The 22858-nt window shown below is 36.2% G+C and overlaps 1 protein-coding gene across 1 annotated transcript in view; it reads right to left on the bottom strand.

The window, feature by feature from the left end:
• Positions 1 to 20851, bottom strand: part of LOC121376748 (Krueppel homolog 1-like) — a 54330-nt gene extending 33479 nt beyond the window's left edge. Inside the window, exon 1 of the mRNA XM_041504516.1 lies at positions 20764 to 20851. The gene's annotated coding sequence lies outside the window, so the exon portion shown is untranslated. The remainder of the gene's footprint in view (positions 1 to 20763) is intronic.
• Positions 20852 to 22858: the final 2007 nt, after the last annotated feature.

The raw sequence follows: 22858 nt of genomic DNA, 5'->3' as shown, positions 1-22858 counted from the left end.
ACTGGCTGGAGCGAGAAACAGCCCAATGGGCCCACTGATGGGGATCGATCCCAAACTGACCTCGCATCAAACAAGTGCTTTACCACTGAGCTATGTCTCACCCCGTACCAGACAGACTGAATTTCTTTTTTAAATATGACATTTACTGAACCATAACCGTTATGATTTTTGACAAAGCTATTGTCCTTTACATTATGATAACGTAAAAGACAATAGCTTTGTCAAAAATCACTTTGTAGGTTTCTGTCCTGCTAAAGTACATGGCAAAATCAATCCATGTGACAGATGCTTTTTTATCTTCACATTTGTAATAATAGAAAACTGATTCTCACAGATACAATCTATAACATTAACAGATTTGAAAAAAAAGACTTATGAAAACCAGCATGGTTATATCAAAGTGTGAAGTGTCTCATTTTGTTTCCCGAAGACAAACTGAAGTTGCAATTATTTTGGAAAAAAATTAGTAAATTAAATTGCTGACAAATTGTTTTTATGCATGTAGGGCAAATTGTATACATTATTATGCTGTAACCATAGCAACTTATTAAAAGTAACTAGGATTTCTGCCAGGGGGGTGCGGAGGGTAAAATTAGATACTATTATCAATGTGCTCTAGTGGTGTTGTTAAATAAAACAAAGTGTTGATGTTTCGTTCTCTGTCTGAATGTTGCCTTTAGTTCGATTTCCTTTACATCTAATCAAAGTAACATTTTAAAAGTATGTTTTATTTTTTAGTAAAACATATACTAGTATATGTCGACAAAAAACCCCATAAAAGTTTATAAAAACTGTAGATATGTTTTGTATTTTGAGTTTGTAAAAGAAAATGAAACCATTTTTGTTAAAGGCATACTGTCACGGATTTTAGGACCTTATTTCTCTAAAAATGGATAATAAATAAAAATTACATGAATTGTTGGAAACCAAATCTAGCTATCGCATCACCGTAACTGAACCATGATGGAGTGAAATCCATGTCATCCCTCTCGGCAATTTTAGTTTTTTAATTATGGACCATTGCCATAATTCAATTATGTTTACAAAATGTAATCAATAAATGGAGTATGGTGGTTATGAAGATGGTTGAATAAAGTACATTTAGGGACAAATATAATTTTTGTTCAGGTAATACTTTGTTAGACCATTAAATAGGTCAGTGGTCTGTGAGAATATGCCTTTAAGAGCATACTTTAAATGTGCTAGGTTTTCAACCACCGAAAACCAAGGCTAGCTCTGGCACTCACCACATATTACCGGCCTTGGTGACATCGTGGCAGGCCATCGATCTACAGGCTGGTAGGTACTGGGTTCGGATCCCAGTCGAGGCATGGAATTTTTAATCCAGATACCGACTCCAAACCCTGAGTGAGTGCTCCGCAAGGCTCAATGGGTAGGTGTAAACCACTTGCACCGACCAGTGATCCATAACTGGTTCAACAAAGGCTATGGTTTGTGCTATCCTGCCTGTGGGAAGCGCAAATAAAAGATCCCTTGCTGCCCGTTGTAAAAGAGTAGCCTATGTGGCGACAGCTTGTTTCCTCTAAAAACAATCTGTGTGGTCCTTAACCATATGTCTGACGCCATATAACCGTAAATAAAATGTGTTGAGTGCGTCGTTAAATAAAACACTTCTTCTTCTTCTTCGCCACATATTCGACAATTGTGAACTTTATTTTAATTTGGCAACATAATTTCATACGATAATTGCTATTTTGTTAGAAAATTTAACCGGGTTTTTACAATTCTAAAGTCTAGTAAAAGATAATTTGGCGAAACGTTCTCCTCACTCAGAGTTACATGTATGTAGCCCGGTTTAAAGAAGGAAGGAAGGAAATGTTTTATTTAACAATGCACTCAACACATTTTATTTACGGTTATATGGCATCAGACATATAGTTAAGGACCACACAGATATTGAGAGAGGAAACCTGCTGTCACCACTTCATGGGCAATTCTTTTCAATTAGCAGCAAGGGATATTTTATATATGCACCATCCCACAGACAGGGTAGTACCTAACACAATCTTTGATATACATGTACTAATCGTGGTACACTGGCTGGAAGAGAAATAGCCCAATGGATCCACTGACGAGGATTGATACCAGACCGACCACGCATCAAGCGAGCAGCCCTGTTTAAATCTGGTAGAGACAAGACAATTAACTTCCATATTTATTGATCAAAATTGATATGAGACCTATTTCTTGTAGATTTGTGATGAACGACCTGGCGACACATTCCGTTGCTTCATTTGATCACAGACTTGCTGATGTATTGGCGTGTAATCCGAACAGACTAATCAAGACATCGGAAACCCTGTCAACAGTATAGGAACCATGGTAAATACTGCTCGTACTAGACAGTCGAGATGGGCACCATGCATAATTATCTTTTGCTTTATTTCATGCAGATTCAAGGGCTGGGTGCAGAGGTGTCTGTGTCTGTCTGTGTGTGTGTGTGTATGTGTGTGTGTGTGTGTGTGTTGTGTGTGTGTACGTGTGTTGTGTGCATGCTGTGTGTGTTGTGAGTGTGCATGCGTAAGTTCTGTGCGAGTGTGTGTTGTGTGTGTGTGTCTGTGTGTTGTGTGTGTGTGGTACGTGTGCGTGTGTGCTGTGTATGTGCTGTGCGTGTGTTGTGTGCATGCATGTGAGTGCTGTGTGTGTGTGTGCATGCGTGTGTTCTGTGCAAATGTGTGTTCTGTGCGAGTGTGAGTGCTCTTATACTAGACAGCTGAGATGGGCATCCTGCATAAGTATCCTTCAAGGACTGGGTGCAGGGGGGTGTTTTTTCTTGCCATTTAAGGTGGGCTCGTGCATAATTATCCTTTGTGTATTTGATGCACAGATTCAAGGGCTGAGTGCAAAGGGTGTTTAACGACACCATGCACTGTGTACTTATTAGTTATCAGCTAGTTGAAAGAAACAAAGAAAGAAATGTTTTATTTATAAAAAATCCCTTAATTGAAAAAGAGTAGCCCATGAAGTGGCGACAGAAGGTTTCCTCTGTCAATATCTGTGTGGTCCTTAACCATACATGTATGTATGATGCCATATAACTGTAAATAAAATGTGTTGAGTGGGACAGACCCAAGTTTCAACCCGTGAAAATTAACACTAAGTTTAGTTAAAGGGACAGACCCTAGTATCAACCCGTAAAAATTAACACTAAGTTTAGTTAAAGGGACAGACCCTAGTTTCAACCCGTGAAAATTAACACTAAGTTTAGTTAAAGGGACAGACCCTAGTTTCAACCCGTGAAAATTAATACTAACTTTAGTTAAAGGTACACTCTAGTTTCAGCCCATGAAAATTAACACTAAGTTTAGTTAATCTACAAACCTGAAACACATTTGGATTAAAGTTACAACTGAGCAAAACACGAGTATGTGACTTTGAAATGGTAAAATACCCTTTTAAAATAGACTAAAAGTCGACTCCTTAACTATTTCTTCTCAGATGCATGTGCATTTTTAAAAATATGAGAAATGCATTTTGTGATATTAAAAACACCAGGATGACCAAACACACTTCGAATGTATGGAAATGGATAATCTAAACAATAAAATCTAAGTAACTTAGTATGATTTCTGTTATCAAAAACAACTCAAATAGTAAAAAATATGCCTTAGTGTTTAAAAACTAGGGTATGTCCCTTTAAAATATTAACATTATATATTTCAATCAAATCTTACTGATAAGAAAATAATGGAAGGGAAAAAATTTACATTACATTTGATGATCATAACTATACCTTTTACAACTAATAAATTAAAGTATTAATATTATTTCAATCATATCATACTATACTAATAAAAAATAATGGAAAAGGTTTACATCAGAGCTTTTATATCATTAACTCATAAATATTCCTTTTATATAACTAATAAATTAAAATTTTAATATTATTTCAATCATATCATACTACTAATAAAAAATAATGGACAGGGTTTACATCAGAGCTTTTATATTATCATGAATATACCTTGTACGAGTAATACCTCAAAGTATTAATATTTAACATTTCAAACATGCATACACAAACAAGAAAAAGTAGTGATAAGTGTTTACATTAAATTTGATTTAACTGGATCATACAGGTAACTATATACCTTGTACGAGTAATACCTCAAAGTATTAATATTTAACATTTCAAACATGCATGTATCATACATACATAAACAAGAAAAAGTAGTGAAAAGGGTTTACATTAAATTTGATTTAATTGGATCAGACAGGTAACTATATACCTTGTACGAGTAATACCTCAAAGTATTAATATTAGTATTATTAATCATTGTATCATCACCAGCATCTGGCAGGAGGCTAATAATAGACGTAAATCATCAACTTTCATCCACCAGTCCGTGACACGCCCTCCCCCTCGGAGCAAAACACAGGTGGACGAATATTATTATTATTATTAGCCAGAGATTGAAAAAAAACCTAGAAACCACAACAAAACAATTCTAAAGCCACGGACCCGTACACTGACCGAATTTATGAGCGCTTGTTTAACATACACCCAGGGTTTTTTATGTTACGCATACAGCACATGTCTAATAAAGGCTATATACTCTTCGCTGCCATGGGGTCAGTGAGGCGTGACCTAGGACCAGAGGGGCGAGAAGAAGAGAAAAAAAATCAGGGTAGTCTGACACTCACGCTGGGCAGGTTACACAAAGATTACACAAAGAGGTATTTTCCACCAGTTATGTTTGGAGCATCGAGTTACTGGCAGGGACAATGGGGGATGGGGGGGGATAGGGACAATGCCCTGATGAACAGTGGCCTCTCCACTCATTATGGCCATCTCGTGGGTGGAATTACAGCCCTTTACAACCACCGCGTTTTATTGTATAAGTTAAAGAAAGGGAAAAAAAAATATGATGAAGGAAAAAAAAAGACAAAAAAACAAAAACATAACAAGAATGAAGAAGCTGACCACAAAAAAAACACCTGCAGATACAGGAGACCACTGGCTTAATGACGTGACCTCAATTCCGTTTGTAGGTCACGGGAGAAACTTGACATCAGCTCAGTAGTCCGAGGAGAGTCCCTTTGCTCTGTTTTTTAAATCTTTTTTATGGCTTTGTTATCGTCTTGCGGACAGAGAAGAACATGTACATGTGTGTATATATATATATATATATATATATATATATATGTAATGACAATTACGGTTCTGTATGTACAGAAAAACAGAGACAATTGCTGCATAATATATTACATGTACATGTAGAATGTAGGTTGTGAATTCTGGTTCTAGAAAATGCTTAAAGGGACAGACATTAGTTTTTAAAGAAAGAAAAGAAAGAAAGAAAGAAAGAAATATTTTATTTAACGATGCACTCAACACATTTTATTTATGGTTATATGGCATCAGACATATGGTTAAGGACCACACAGATATTGAGAGAAAGAAAGAAGTGTTTTATTTAACGATGCACTCAACACATTTTATTTACGGTTATATGGCGTCATACATATGGTTAAGGACCACACAGATTTTGAGAGGAAACCCGCTGTGGCCACTACATGGGCTACTCTTCCGATTGGCAGCAAGGGATCTTTTATTTGCGCTTCCCACAGGCAGGATAGCACAAACCATGGCCTTTGTTGAACCAGTTATGGATTACTGGTCGGTGCAAGTGGTTTACACCTACCCATTGAGCCTTGCGGAGAACTCACTCAGGGTTTGGAGTCGGTATCTGGATTAAAAATCCCATGTCTCGACTGGGATCCGAACCCAGTACCTACCATCCTGTAGACCGATGGCCTGCCACGACGCCACTGAGGCCGGTAGATATTGAGAGAAGAAACCTGCTGTCGCCACTTCATGAGCTACTCTTTTCGATTAGCAGCAAGGGATCTTTTATATGCACCATCCCACAGACAGGGTAATACATACTACGGCCTTTGGTATGTATTCCTAGTTGTGGTGCACTGAGAAATAGCCCCATAGTTTTTAAACACTAAGGCATAGTTTTCACACGTAAAAATGGATACTAAGTTTGCTTAATTTACAAAAACCTGTAACAAATGTGGGTAGAACAGTGAAACAAGAATCAGTGATGGTGAAATACCCTTTAAAATAGACTAAAACGTAACTCCAAAACCGTTACTTCTCCAACGCACGTGCGTTTTAAAAAAATATATGAAAAATGCAGTTTGTGGTATTAGAAACACCAGGGTGATGAGAAACACTTTGGTTGTATCGAAGTGGTTAATCTAAACAATAAAATCTAAGTAGATTTCAGTGATAAAAAAATGGCTTTAATAGTGAAAAATATGCCTTAGTGTTTAAAAACTAGTGTCTATCCCCTTAAGGATTGTCTGTTTGCCGATGATTTCTTTTGTTCATACCAAGATGAACGTAAAAGAAACAACAAACGATACTTATAATTAAATTTAAATCATACTTGCAAATAATAACATTAGAAGTGCATACTTTATTTTGAAAAAAATTTTGGTCCATAAACAATAACGCTCAATATGACAACTTGCCCATATAAAACGACGTCATTAGATATATCCAAAGCCATATAACTGTAAATAAAATGTGACGAGTGCATCGTTAAATAAACCATTTCCTTCCTTCATCAGATATGACGTTCCCTAATGACATAATTTTTATGTTCATCAAGAATTGAACACACTTCCGTTGCTACGTCTGGACCAATGGGATGAGTCGGCGTTATGTTGTAATGAATGTAACGGAAGTTTATAATTATTAACAATTATACGTACCATTATACGTACATTTTGTATTTGGCTAATAACCGTTTTTTTAAATTAGCCACATTTGATTGATTTTCATGGAAACTTGGCTAAATCAAAACTATTTCCAATGTGAGCTGTGCATGCAATTCTATTGCATTTAAATGTTAACTAGCTATGGGCTATAGGATTTTAATTTATTTTACTGTGAACTTTGTGTTCCCAATAATCAGTAAAGTTCTATTCCTATTTTTTTTTCCTTCTTTACTGGTAAGCACCACAGTATCTTACAAAATATCTACTCTTTAGATGTTCCATTTACTCTTTAAATGTACATTCCTTTTGACATCCAATAGCAGATGATCAATTAATCAATGTGCTCCAGTGGTGTCATTAAACAAAACAAAAAAAACTTCCTTAGATGTTCACACAGATAATAAAAGAGGAAACCCACTGCCACCAATCAGGGGTCTCGCTACATGTCATAAGCGATGGTGGGCCCGCCATCTCTTAAAGAATTATTTCTAATACACCCGCCATCCATTGGCAGCGATAATAATATCCACCATCCGTTTATTTAGGCCATCATCCAAAATCACAAGTCATGTCATCGTCTTGAACTACCAGAGTAATCAGGTTCATCGTCGTTTATAAGACATTTTCGAAGTACTTGTACCCGGCAAATCTTAGGTACCATCCCTTCCTATCTATAAGTGGAACCAGCTCTACCGATTCCCTCCATCCCTTTTCTGAATACTGGAGAGACCACTGCCAATGTTCAAACTTTATTTGAAAAACCATGATGACATCATTATTCGTAGTGACATCATTCTTCGTCTTTTTCAGTACCTCAATCATTACAATCCTGTTACCAGGGGAATATCGAATTGCATGAACTATGTCACTAAAAATAAAAAGGACGTGTAATTCAATAGTACTTCTTCTTCTTTTTTTAAAATTGACATAGCCTTTATTGGAAAGGAAAACAGGCATAATGTCGTCTCCTGATATTTGACTCCAACTTGGCAAAAAAATATATTCTGTGGTCTTAATTTTTTACTTTATGTGATAAAATTAACCTTTAATATTAACCACACTAATAGTGTTCAAAGTGTATTGGTAACTTAATAAGGATAGCCTCTCATTTGGAAATAAAGAAAGAAATGTTTTATTTAACGACGCACTCAGCACATTTTATTTACTGTTATATGGCGTCAGACATATGGTTAAGAACCACACAAATATTTAGAGGAAACCCGCTGTCGGCCACTTCATGGACTACTCTTTTTGATTAGCAGCAAGGTATCTTTTATATGCAACATCCCATAAACAGGGTAGTACATACCACAGCCTTTGATATACCAGCCGTGGTGCACTGGCTGAAACGAAAAATAGCCCGATGGGTCCACCGATGGGGATTGATCCCAGACCAACGGCGCATCGAATGAACGCTTTACCACTGGGCTACGTCCCGCCCCCTCATTTTGGAATAGCAGGCAAACATACCATTGCTCTCCAGATGGTTGGACGATACCAAATACAGTGAAACCCCTCTAAACCGGACATCCTTGGGACCAAGACAAATGTCCGCTTTTAAGAGGGAACCAGTTTATAGATGTTAAGTTCTGTCTTGGTTTTTAAAAAGGGACTCTGTAAAAACATCTGGTTTTGACAGGAATTCCGGTTTACAGAGGGTCCAGTCTTGAGAGATTTCACTGTAGCTAGAATCCCATAATGCAACAATGTTAAAGATGCAGACCCTAGTTTCCGCTCGTAAAAATGGACACTTAAGTTTAGTCAATCTACAAACCTTTAACGCACATTTGGATATGGTTATAACAGAGAGAAGCTAAAGTCTGTGAGGTTTAAACAGGGAAATACTGTCAAAAATAACTTGAGTTTGTCTCATTAATCATTATGTCATAGACAAACATGCGTTTTTAAAAACTAGGGTATGTCGCTTTAATACACATTATATATGGCTAAAAATACTACAGAGTTAAAAAGTTAAAACTTTGTTTTGTTTAATGACTACTGCACTAGGAGCACACTGATTTATTAGCCATGAACAGTTCCTCTTTTTATCAGTTAATATTTTTGTGGAGTTGTAGTATTCATATTTTGTGACTACGACTGGTATATATCAAAGGCCATGGTATGTGCTGCTAAGACATTAGTCTTATATGACAACACATGTCGGAAGGAAATACACTCAACACATTTTATTGACGGTGTCGGACATATGGTTAAGGACCACACATATATTGAGAGAGGAAACCTGCTGTCGCCACTTCATGGGCTACTCCTTTCCGATTAGCAGCAAGGGACAGACAGGATAGCACATACCATGGCATTTGATATACCAGTCGTGGTGCACTGGCTGGAGCAAGAAATACTAGTAGCTCAATGGGTCCACTGACAGGGACCGATCCCAAACCGACCACTTTACCACTGGGCTACGTCTCAGCATGAACATAAATTGAAATGAAAAAAACGACCTGATGAATAAATATTTAAAGAAGAGAGACAGACTTTTGTTGGAAAACAACAGTAAATAACATTAACAGTGCAAATGCACTGGTGGTTGCCAGCTCATGTTCATAGGCTTTATCTATCAAGTTACCGTATATTGCTGTGTATAAGTCAAGTTTTCAAATCCCACGGTTTCTAGATTATGGTAGCCCCACTCCCATGGCTAGTGATATTCAATGTTGGGCTAGTAAATAACTACTATTGCCATGCCCGACGGCTAGTGAAATGTTTTGGTCAAATGTTGCAAATATGAATATCCTGCCCAAATCCCCAATGTTAGTGTTTTTAAGCTCTATCTCCCTCTTTAGGCGACATATCTGATTATTACTATTATTTAGTAAACTTTTATTAACTTAAAGTAAAGTAGAGCTAGTGAATTTCTAATCGTGGCTAGAATATTTTTAAAATCACTGACCCCATGGCTAGTGCATTTTATTAACATTCTAGAAGCCCTGAATCCAGAAATACGTTGATGAAAAGGGCTGGGAATATTTTATTCAGTATTGCATTGTGATCTGCTACACAAGTTTCAGAGATCCCTCGACAATTTTAAAACATTAAACAGTAGTCGATAATCACATTTCAACAGACTAAAACTATCAATAATTAAGATTTTGAAACACAAACTTTTTCCTGAAGTGGAGTTGACATACAATTACAGGGATTTATCCAGGAGTTCTATGGATCCGAAAATAGGCCCCTTCCCAAAAGAAAGTGGCATAAGATGAACCAGATACACAGGGCTCAAAACTCGCCAAAAAATATGGTGGCCTAAAAAATTATAATGGATGTTGGCAAATTAAGGTAAGCGAACCATGAACCACGAGCAAGATTTTAATGTGGAATAAATATATGCAATACAAATATTAATAGTGGCTCATATGTTATAGCTCTAAAGAAGATCTCCCAAATAATATTATTTGGGCAACTAATGCCATTGTTTTTAATATTTAAGTCGCCGAAACAGGACACTGGTCGCATTTGGCGACCTGGCCACAGGCCATTTCGAACCCTGATAACATGAGTGGATCGTTGCAGCTTTAATTAAAAAAAAAATTCTTCTTCTAACTTTACAAATAAAGTATGGGTTAGTATTTACATGTAGCAGTGCTTATGGTTTAAAAATAGATGGTGAACAATAAATTGTTCTCGTGAAATTATGTAAGAGAGTAATTGTTCTCAGTGTGTAAATGGAGAATCTGCGAGGTGTTGTTAGATGTATCTGCCAGAAAGAAATTTTCGGGTATGGCGCTATGGAATTGAATGCAACTATACAATCAACAGAGGATATGGGAAGCATTCCCCAGAAAGAAAATTGGTTATGTTTAGGGTTAGGGTTAAGAAAAGCATACATTAATGATAAGAGAAATTAATTTTGTCAAAAGGTTAACGTAAAAAAAAAAAATCTGCAAAGAATTTGGGTATGGAGCCATACCTGTTTTACCCTCTGGCAGAAATCCTGTCTATCAAAAAAGTAAGTGAACTGTAATTTTAAGTCAATAAATTAGCAATATTAGCATGTGATGTGGCGAGCAGTTTTTCACCCACGCAGAAATCGTTTTATGCAAGCACGGGTGAGCGGGTACAATGGGTCGCATCAAATCATAAAGACTGCATGTAGATGTCAAACAAATACCTACACACCTTTGTTTAGTATTAAAAGACAATTAAATTGAGTTGGGGTTTTTTAAACATAAAAACGATCCAAAAATAATTTAGTTTGTCATTAAAACAAATAAAAAATTCAAATTTGGTGCAAAAACGATGTTAACAATTTGACGAATTCTTCTTTCACAATAAAGTTCCGACAAAATCAATTTGTTTTAGACGATGTGGGTTTTTTTATGTCATTAAATTAAGGCAATTAAAATCTATTTAACTTTTTCCCTCTTACATTATCAAGAATCACTTACATGTAAATGTCACAATAGTTTATGAAGTCCTCCCCTTCCCACTTTATTTGAAAAAGTAATTATCAAAAGTTCATGTCTATAGACCAACCTATACTAACAAAATGATGTACAACCGTAACTTTTTTTCTTTCCTCTTTTTCATTTGTGTTTGTGGCAGAGGGATGTAGTAGTGTTTTCCCTAGCTTGTTTTAGCATGGTGCAGCACCATGCCTCAATAGTCTAGCACCATCTTGCCTTAATCAGCACCATGCTGCCCTGAGATTAAACAAGCCAAAAAATTCTAACTAATTTTAAAATTGCCTTCAAAAAACATCCAAAAATGTATTATTAATTAATAAAATATGCCTTTTACATCTTTTGCCATTCATTTATTAAAGCAAGCACATAAATTACATTAATGTTTATTTCAATTAATTTTTGTGTATTTTTAATGAAAACAAAGTGCCCCGAAAATAGTGAAAATGCCCCAAAAGTGTTTGGTCTACCATGCCTTGCCAAATTTCTATGGAAATCACTATGTAGCCTAGTGTTAAAGCACTCGCCTGGTGCACAGTCAGTCTACAAGAGATCCCCATCGGTAGGCCTATTGGGCTACTTCTTGTTTCAGCCAGTGCACTACGACTGGTATATATATCAAAGGCCATGGTAAGTGCTGTCCTGTCTGTGGGATAGTGGTTATAAAAGATTCACTGCTGCTAATGGAAAAATGTGGAGGGTTTCCTCCATAAGACAGCGTTTCTGTCAGAAAGAAAATTTGGGGTACGGTGCTATGGGATTGAATGCAACAAGAGTCAACTAGGGGTATGGGGGGCCTCCCCCAGAAAGAAAATGAGTAAAGTTTAGGGTTATGGTTAAGAAAATCATAAAGTAATGATAAGAATCATTAATTTTGTCAAAAGGTCAACTCAAACAAATAAACCGGCCTCGGTGTCGTTGTGGTTAGGCCATCGGTCTACAGGCTGCTAGGTACTGGGTTCATATCTCAGTCGAGGCATGGGATTTTTAATCCAGATACCGACTCCAAACCCCGAGTGAGTGCTTCGCAAGACTTAATGGGTAGATGTAAACCACTTGCACTGACCAGTGATCCATAACTGGTTCAACAAAGGCCATGGTTTGTGCTATCTTGCCTGTGGGAAGCTCAAATAAAAGATCCCTTGCTGCCTGTCATAAAAGAGTAGCCTATGTGGCAACAGTGGGTTTCCTCTAAAAAAACAGTGTCAGAATGACCATACGTTTGACGTCCAATAGCAGATGATAAGATAAAAAATCAATGTGCTCTAGTGACGTCAATAAATAAAAAAAAAAACTTTACTTTACAAACAAATAAAATATGAAAAATAAATTTGGGTATGGCACCATACCCGTTTTACCCTCTGACAGAAAGCCTGTAAGACTATACATGTAAGTCATGATTAGCCAATGTTTGACATCCAATAGCTGATGATTAATAAATCAATGAGCTATAGTCTGGGTTTCTGCCAGAGGGTAAAACGGGTATGACAAAATTAATTATTCTTATTATTACTGTACACTTTTCTAAACCCTAACCCTAAACTTAACCTATTTTCTTTCCGGGAGATGCCCTCCATACCCCTTGTTGATTGTTGATTATTGATTGTTGATTCAATCCCATAGCGCCATACCCAAAATTTTCTTTCTGGCAGAAACACTGCTAGTGGTCTTGTTAAACAAACCAAACTTTGAACTTTTGTCTGTGTGTGTGTGGGGAGGGGTGTCTTCTTCTTTTTGTTCCTTTTTGGGGGGGATGGAGGGGGAGAATGGAAGGAATAAGATGACCAACTCACAACTATTTATGATGATCACAACTGTTCATGGTGATCACAACTGTTCATGATAATCACAGACAGGGATGGTGCATGAATGGATCACCTCAGTACACAAATGACAGTAAAACACCATTACACCTTTACATCATTGTCTAGCCTTGGTAATTAGCCAGATGAGGCATAAGCCTATTGAAACTGCTCTTACATTACATAATGGATAGTGATTGAAATGATCATGTTTGAAGGAACATTCTGATTGGTAGACTGGTTTTGATTGACAGATCTCAGATGGTTTTGATTGACAGATGGTGCAACAGGCCTGAAGTGATCAATGCAGACCAGTTTTAATTAGTCTGGAGTACATAGTCTGTTTAGTATCAGATAATTAACAGGTGCCAAAAAGGGGGGTGAGGGCACACTTTTATACTAAATTATAAAGCAAAATATCTGCAAAGTGGGGGGCACATCCCCCCCCCCCCCCCTTCCTATGCCAGTGGATTGTTTAATTTGTGATAAAAGATATTGAAGATGAATTTCATTTTGTACTGGTATGTCTATTTTATAGTGAGTTAAGAAGGTCATAATTATATTAAACCTTACTATTGGAAAAACAATCTGTTTACAAATTTATTCAACTATTTTCTATTAATAACATTAAGCAGTTACACAATTTAGGAAATTACCTGTATCAAGCTACCCAGTTAAGAAACAACACTATGTAGTTATCTTATTTATTTATTTATTTAAATTATTATTATTTATATATTTATATATTTATTGTTTACTTACTTTCCATTGTACATTATATCATAACGTGTCATCATTTTGTTCACCTGTGTATTTGTGTATTATGTATTTGTGTATTATGTATTTGTGTATTATGTATTTATATATTTTCTTGATGTAACATATGAGCTTTATCTGTAAAACATTTTATTTTCACATGGAATTTATTTTCACGTTTTTCGTGGTTGAATAAAGTTTTGCTGTGTTTTCTTATTGAAGGAAGGCATGGCAGATTCGTGAAAATAAACGCTCACGAACCGACTCATTTTCATTAAATCGCAAAAATTTGATCCCGCAAAAATAAAGTATTTTACAGTAGCTCAAAGTCAATAAAGAATGAAGGAAGGAAGGAAATGTTTTATTAACGATGCACTCAACACATTTTATTTATGGTTATATGGCGTCGGACATATGGTTAAGGGCCACACAGATATTGAGAGGAAACCTGCTGTCACCACTACGCGGGCAATTCTTTCCGATTAGTAGCAAGGGATCTTTTATATGCACCATCCCACAGACAGGGTAGTACATACCACAGCCTTTTATATGCCAGTCGTGGTCCACTGGCTGGAATGAGAAATAGCCCAATGGGTCGAGCATTCTACCATTGGGCTACGTCCCGCCCCTTAAAGAATGAATGAATGAGATAAAATTTATTTTCATGCTAATATTTAATTAATGTTCCAGCGCTAGAACTTAACGGCAGCACCAACGGCAACTGCCACCATTGAGATATAAATTGCTGTAGGTAGCGAGCATCACTGATGGTACTTCTGTGCCACAGGTAAAGCTCCTCAACAATGGCAAAATGTATACACCTAGTTTACATTATCTGCCAATATTTAACGTTTGCACATTTAAAAGATGTCTACATATAACAAGATAGCCTTTCAGTCAGGTTTATTTGCTGCAAATGTCACTTTCAAAAAAAATTGCCATAGGCAGGTTCAAAATTGCCGTCATTGGACTGTTTCACCCATGGCAATTCTTTTAAATATTGCCGAGGGAGACAAATTCTTAAGTTCGAGCCCTGATGTTCAAGCATGCTGCCATGGGCAAACAACTCGTCAGTCTGGGCTGAAAGTGTGAGAAGAAACCAGCTACTTGTACTGCATGGCTATACTTTTTATTAATTAACAGCAAGAGGTATTTCATACACATTTCAAGGTTCACAATAAAAATGTTGCGGTTTTCCTCTCTAAGACTATGCGACAAATTTACGAAGCCCATTTTTCTTAAACGCAGGTTTTTAAGCATTGTAAATGTATGTACAGTTACACACGCATAAGACATAAACAGCCTTTGTAAACTCACCCCTATTTGTCGCAATTACCAAATGTTTGAAATCCAATAGGCGATGATTAATTAATCATTATGCTCTAGTGGGAACGTCAAACAAAACAAACTAATTTTGATACTTTCTGTTCACAACTGACAGGAAAAAAAGTGAAATTTCCATTGCCACACAAAATACTAGTACACAATGAGATTTCCGATAATCAAGTTAACAAGCGGTTTAAATTGCTTTTCAATTGTATAACTACTGAGAATGAGAAATTAGTTCCAACAAAGCTGACATTAAAATGTGGCATCAGTGACCAATATTAAGTTACATACTGTATTCTAAATTTACATAAAATAAGAATACAGTTTACATAAATACATGTGTTTTAGAATTGCTTTTCAATGTCTAACATTTCCTTTTGGAAAGAAATGTTTTATTTAACGATGCACTCAACACATTTTATTTACGGTTATATGGCGTCAGATATATGGTTAAGGACCACACAGATATTGAAAGAGGAAACTATTTGTCTCCACTTCATGGGCTACTCTTTTCGATTAGCAGCAAGTGATCTTTTATATATATGCGCTATCCCACAGACAGGATAGCACATACCACGGCCTTTGATATACCAGCCATGGTGCACTGGCTGGAATGAGAAATAGCCCAATGGGCACACCGACAGGGGTCGATCCCACACCGACCGTGATTTCCTTTCGGATTAAAAATGTTAAGCAGAGATTGCTTCCTGCTCCACAATCAGAATACAAACAGCATTATCTTTCTTATACATTACCCATTATGGAAAGAGGATAAAAGCATCATTATCTTTCTTACACATTACCCATTATGGAAAGAGGATAAAAGCATCATTATCTTTCTTACACATTACCCATTATGAAAAGAGGATAAAAGCATCATTATCTTTCTTACACATTACCCATTATGGAAAGAGGATAAAAGCATCATTATCTTTCTTACACATTACCCATTATGGAAAGAGGATAAAAGCATCATTATCTTTCTTACACATTACCCATTATGGAAAGACCAAAAAACCCACAGTGCTATATTTGTTATATATTACCTGTTCAGGTCTATAGCTACGGCACTCACCAAATTCGCCAATTGCAAATTTTATTTTAGTTTGGCAAAATGATTGCATGTAGTAATTGACAATAGTTTTTTAGAAAATAAACGTTGAATTCTGCAATTTTTTAAGTTTAATAGATAATCTGGCGAAATGTTTTGCTTTCCCAGAGCTAGCCCTGTTGCTAACTACAAAAGAAACGATAAACACACCATTATCTTTGTTACACATTGCCAATTAAATATACGACAGGATAAACACACCATGATCTTTGTTACACATTGCCCATTAAATATACGACAGGATAAACACACCATGATCTTTGTTACACATTGCCCATTAAATATACGACAGGATAAACACACCATGATCTTTGTTACACATTGCCCATTAAATATACGACAGGATAAAAACACCATGATCTTTGTTACACATTACCCATTAATATGGGTTATGATTATGGAAAGAGAGAACAAAAAGACCATTATCTTTGTTATAAATACATTACCTATTATGGAAAGAGGGGATAAAAAAACCACAATATTATCTTTGTTATAAATTACCCATTAATTATAAAGACAAGATAAACACACACCATTATCTTTGTTATACATTACCCATTAAAGACAAGATAAATACACCATTATCTTTGTTATACATTACCCATTAATTATAAAGACAAGATAATCACAATGACAAGATAAACACACCATTATCTTTGTTATGCATTACCCATTAATTATAAAGACAAGATAAACACACCATTATCTTTGTTATATATTACCCATTAATTATAAAGATGAGATAAACACACCATTACCTTCGTTATACATTACCCATTAATTATAGACACACAATAAACACACCATTATCTTTGTTATACATTACCCATTAATTATAGACACAATAAACACACCATTATCTTTGTTATACATTACCCATGAATTATAAAGACAATATAAACACACCATCATATTTGTTATACATTACCCATTTTGGAAATACAAACTAAAAATCACTCCTGTATTTGTTATACATTACCCATTAATTACAAAAGAAATGAAAATCATACCATTTTCTTTTTTTATATAAATGAAAAAACATAATAAACACACCATTATCTTTGTTATACGTTACGCATTATGAAAAGACATACTAAACACACCATTATCTTTGCTATACATTACGCATTATGGAAAGACATAATAAACACATCATTATCTTTGTTATACGTTACGCATTATGGAAAGACATAATAAACACACCATTATCTTTGTTATACATTACACATTATGGAAAGACATAATAAACACACCATTATCTTTGTTATAGATTACGAATTAATAGAAAGACATAAACACACCATTATCTTTGTTATACATTACACATTATGGAAAGACATAAACACACCATTATCTTTGTTATACATTACACATTATGGAAAGACATAAACACACCATTATCTTTGTTATAGATTACGAATTAATAGAAAGACATAAACACACCATTATTTTTGTTATAGATTATGAATTAATAGAAAGACATAAACACACCATTATCTTTGTTATAGATTAATACGCATTATGGAAAGACATAAACACACCATTATCTTTGTTATAGATTACGAATTAATAGAAAGACATAAACACACCATTATCTTTGTTATACATTAATACGCATTATGGAAAGACAAGATAAACATAGCATTATTTTTGTTGTACAGATTTACCCATTACTTTAAGACGGGATAAAAACCTTCTTAGCCATGTCTCATTCACATAACGGCAACATTTTGTGGGGTTCATCGAAGGACAACATTTAAGACTTTTAGGAACGTCATCCAATCAGGGGCAAGACATAGCCCAGTGGTAAAGCTCTCGCTAGATGAGCGGTCGGTTTGGGATCGATCCCCATCAGTGGGCCTATTGGGTTATTTCTCGTTCCAGCCAGTGCACCACGGCTGGTATATCAAAGGTTGTGGTATGTACTACCCTGTCTGTGGGATGGTGCATATAAAAGAACCCTTGCTGCTGATCGAAAAAGAGTAGCCCATGAAGTGGCGACAGCTGGTTTCCTCCCTCAATATCTGTGTGGTCCTTAACTATATGTCTGATGCCATATAACCGTAAATAAAATGTGTTGAGTGCATCGTTAAATAAAATATTTCTTTCTTTTTCTTTTTTCACCCAATCAGAACAGAGTAAACCATATAACAGCAGAGTTTAAAACGTTTGCAATACTCCAAAACGCATTTTTCACAATTTAAAAAATACACGTTTGTCTAAGATTCTTTCTCTTTTTTTAACGACGCACTCAACACATTTTATTTACGGTTATATGGCGTCAGACATATGGTTACGGACCACACAGATATTGAGAGAGGAAGCCTGCTGTCGCAATTTCATGTCCTACTCTTTTCGATTAGCAGCAAGGGATCTTTTATATGCACCATCCCACAGACAGGATAGCACATACCACAGATTTTGGTGAGTGTGCAGAAAATTGTGCTGGGGAACATCCACACTGTGGCAAATTGTGTCCAGACTCCTCCAGAAAAAGAAAAAAAGAAAATATATATATATATATATATATATATATATATACACACACACAAAATAAATCTTCTTAATGGGGGGGGGGGGGGGGGGGGGAGAGATAATATTATACTGTAATAGTTAAAAAAGAGTTTGTTTTGTTTAATGACACCACTAGACTTGGAGCAGATGCATTTATTAATCACCGGTTATTGGATATAAAATATTCGGTCATTTTTGACATATAGTCTTAGAGAAGAAAAAGAAAGAAATGTTTTATTTAACGACGCACTCAACACATTTTATTTATGTTATATGGCGTCAGACATATGGTTAGTGACACAGATTTTGAGAGGAAACCCGCTGTCGCCACTACATGGGCTACTCTTCCGATTAGCAGCAAGGGATCTTTTATTTGCGCTTCTCACAGGCAGGATAACACAAACCATGACCTTTGTTGAACCAGTTATGGATCACTGGTCGGTGCAAGTGGTTTACACCTACCCATTGAGCCTTGCGGAGCACTCACTCAGGGTTTGGAGTCAGTATCTAGATTAAAAATCCCATGCCTCGACTGGGAACCAGATACCTACCAGCCTGTAGACCGATGGCCTGCCACGACGCCACCAAGGCCGGTCTTAGAGAAGAAACCTGCTACATTTTTCCATTAGTAGCAAGGGATCTTTTATATATGCACCATCCCACAGACAGGGTAGCACATACCACAGCCTTTGGTATAGCAGTCATGGTGCACTGGCTGGAGTGAGAACTACTGTAATAGTGTTTAAAGAGCAGCCCAATAAGCTGTCTTAGCACTATATTATCATAGCCTTTGATATCATTCAGTGTTCAAAATACGCACTTGTCCATTTGTCCCAACAAGTGAAAATCTGCTCGGACAAGCAAAATATACTTCAATGGTTGTCCAGTGGACAAGTGAAAATGTTCAGTGCACTTTCATTTTGAGCAATGAGAAACATCGTTCTTGCACTTGAATAAAACAAATCACTTATTTGGACAAGTGAAAATATTGGCAGACAAGTAGAATTCTACATGTACTTATCCGGTGGACTAGTGAACATTTCTGCTGATTTCTATCAGTCGTGTGTGGAATGGTGTCATAGCCTACGATAAATCTGTAGCCAGATTGTTTTGTACTCTCTGTGTGTGTGTGTGTGATCTTTTTATATTATATTATAAATGATAGTAAGAGAACTGCCATTTAAAATTTGCCAAAGCACATAAAAAGCAGTCCAATTTCAAATATTTCAAAGTAATAACTACCTAGTACTAGGGGCACTTACAATCGGTTTTGTTTTTATTACGAAACCTCAAATTATTTTCTGGCAGAAAGCCTTATCTGGTGACAGAAGAAACCTGCTAGATGGGTTTTTTCAGCAGCAGCAAAAGATCTTTTATATATGCAATTTCCCCCACAAACAGGACAACACATACCATGTTCTTTGATATGCATTATTGGACACTGCTTGGAACGGAGGACAAAAAATAATCAGTGTATAGATCCACCATGGAGATTTGAACCTTCGATCCAACCACAGAGTAAAGCTTATATTTATAAAGAAAAAAGAAACTATTTTCAAGATCCCAGATGTAACACTACAATAACTGATTCTGCAAAAAAAAAGCATATCATATGCCATTGGACTTTTCGCCTATCCTTTTTTTTTCCCTTTTGTAAGTCTATTCACTTATTCTAACATTCCGCTTTACATCACCCGAAAGCCGCAGGCGAAATACAAAACAACATACCAAGCGAAATTTAACACAACATGCTTTTCTATTCCCCGTCACTCACAGCTCAAAACTCGGTTACTAGCACAAACCGACCCATCAAATAGCTACTGTCGCTTCTCCCAAAACCAAATCATGCCTCTTTAGAAAAGATATAAAATTACTTTAATAACGACATGTCTATTTATCGAAACACGGAACATGCTTTAACCACCTGCTCTCCAAAATGGGGGCAGTTGCACGTAATAAGAAGAAGGAAAAAAAAAATGGACTGACATTTTAATTGATCAATCGGCATTTGAACACAGACGTATTCAAGAAACATGACTTTTTCCACATCCTTCAAATGAAAAACACTCACCTCAAACGTGCGAACACTTGCAGAAGGACAAACATCAGAAATTACTGTTTTTTGTAAACAATTGCCCTCATCTTCGCCGTTTTCACACCTTTCTAACACGAGAGCTCTACTGACCCATATTAGCGCGCAATAGCTCGCGCTCCTGACCCACAAAAACAGTGCATAGGGGGTATATAGATCCAAGAGCGAGCATCAGCAAATATACCACATGCTTATTGGCTAAGCGGTCTGGGATTCCTCGTGAATAAGAAAAAAGGAAAATCGTGGCCTTGCGATTGGAGGGAGAGAAAGCGGTACGTGATGAGGTAAACATGTTTACGGAATTCCCTTTTGGGGAGAGAAATAAATACAAATGTTGTAGAGATTTGATGATGTTTTTGTTGGTTGTAATATGTTAATGATTGTTATGTAAACGTGAAATCAAAAACGTGTTAAGAATGAGTAAACTGGACAATTTAACAAATATATAATTATGTGTGTGTTTTATTTATAGGTAGTTATCATTATCATTATATCAACGTCATCATCATCGTCGTCGTCGTCGTCGTCATCATCATCATTATTAATTGCTGTACAGGATGAGTGTTGGATCTGGATGTTTTTGTTTGTTGGTGGGTTTGTTAAGTTTAGCTTTTCTTTTTTCTTTCTTTTTTTTCTTTCTTTTTTCTTCTTTTCTTCTTTATTTATTTATTTTTAGTTCTTGATTTTTTTTTTGATTTTTTTTTATTATTATTACTAGTATTATTATTATTTTATTGTTTGTTTTTTTTTTTTGTTTGTTTTTTTAAGTAATTGGGTATGGTCTGTTTTTATGGGTTTTTGTTTGTTTTTATTGTTTAGGGTTGGGGGGGGTTGGGGTTTTTGGGGTTTTTTTTGTTTGTGTTGTTGTTGTTTTTTTGGGGGGAGGGGAAGATTGCTGGAGTTTGTTTTCTTTCCTTATGTTGTCTTCTCCCCCCCCCCCCCTCAGGCGGGAGTGGGGAAAGGGGGTGCAGATTTTTTTGATTTTTTTCGTGGGGTAGATTTTTCGTGGTTTTTTTTGTTTACTTTGTTTTTGTGTTTACATGTTTTATGTGGGGTTTTGTTTGTTTGTTTGTTTGTGTTTTTTGTTTTGTTTTTTGTGGGCTATTTTTTTGTTTGTTGTTGTTTTGAGGGTAAGGGGTTTTTTTTAATTATTTTTTTTTGTGCGGATTTTTAAATGTTTTTTTTGGTTTTTTTCAATTTTAAGAAGACAAAAGTCATCCCCCCTCCTTGTGGTTGTATTTGAGAAGTATTCAGCGAAACAAGGTCAGGTTATGGCTCATTTCACGATTTAATAATATACACGGTCAGTGATTATGTTCAACTTATTGTTTGTGTTCTGTACCTTCACAATTAAAATAATCTTTACCCAGGTGGCGGCGACAACGCCCTTGTAAACTCCAGTCAGGAGCGGATCCAAGATTTTGTGAAGGGGGTTACAAACATATGGTCGGTGCTTCATACGCTCGAAAAGAGTGGGTACAATTAACAGGGTAGGATTATGCTTTAGGTAAGGGGGGGGGGGGGTCCGAAACAATATGTAAATGTTTATAATTTGAAATTAAAAATTTACGTGGACATCAATTTCGACCTACGTGGTGGGGTTGGGTTTGTTTTTTTAGCCCGCGGGGGAGGGGGGGGCGTGCAACTGGAACCCCCCATAATCCGCCTCTGACTAATAACTACCGCAGCAATGAGTGGTGTAGATACTTAAACTCTAACAGGTATTTTGCTTAGCACAATATTATACTCAGATACCAATCTAGGCCCCCCCCCCCCTAAATTTTGCGATAGTTATAATTTTTTATATATTAAGTTTTTTTTTATTTTTTTTACGATCCCCCTCCAAACCTCCCCCAAAGTTTCCTTGGCATTCCACTTCATGTCACTGCCCCCCCCCCCCACCACCAAATGGATTTTCTGGATCTGCCACTGATTCTAACTAGCGTTATCCCTAGCAGTGTGCCTTTACGGTGACCAAGTAACCCTGGCTAGGTATCGAGCATCCCGCCCTCTTAATTTATCAAAAGCAAGCGTGTTCACTCTTCAGTACCGCATTTTGCTCTCTCAACAAACT

The sequence above is a fragment of the Gigantopelta aegis genome, chromosome 7 (genome assembly GCF_016097555.1).
Source record: "Gigantopelta aegis isolate Gae_Host chromosome 7, Gae_host_genome, whole genome shotgun sequence".
NCBI classification, from domain to species: Eukaryota; Metazoa; Mollusca; class Gastropoda; order Neomphalida; family Peltospiridae; genus Gigantopelta; species Gigantopelta aegis.
This window is presented reverse-complemented; position numbering and strand designations above follow the sequence as displayed.